Below are 205 nucleotides of genomic sequence, written 5' to 3'. Positions count from 1 at the left end.
TTGAATATCCTTGAATCATCATTTGTCATTGAAAGTCTTACAATCGAATAACACTTTTTAAATTAAGATTTTCAATAAAACTTATACCGGAATTATGTCGTAATCCATGGATATACACCAGGCTAGTTCCCAGGAAATAGAGCTGGGTCGTGAAGACACCCTTAAATACCAAGTCTTTCCTTAGACAGAACATTTCTAGACATGT

This window comes from Lupinus angustifolius, chromosome LG14, assembly GCF_001865875.1.
Source record: "Lupinus angustifolius cultivar Tanjil chromosome LG14, LupAngTanjil_v1.0, whole genome shotgun sequence".
NCBI classification, from domain to species: domain Eukaryota; kingdom Viridiplantae; phylum Streptophyta; class Magnoliopsida; order Fabales; family Fabaceae; genus Lupinus; species Lupinus angustifolius.
The sequence above is the reverse complement of the archived record's forward strand: the minus strand, read 5'-3'. Positions refer to the sequence as shown.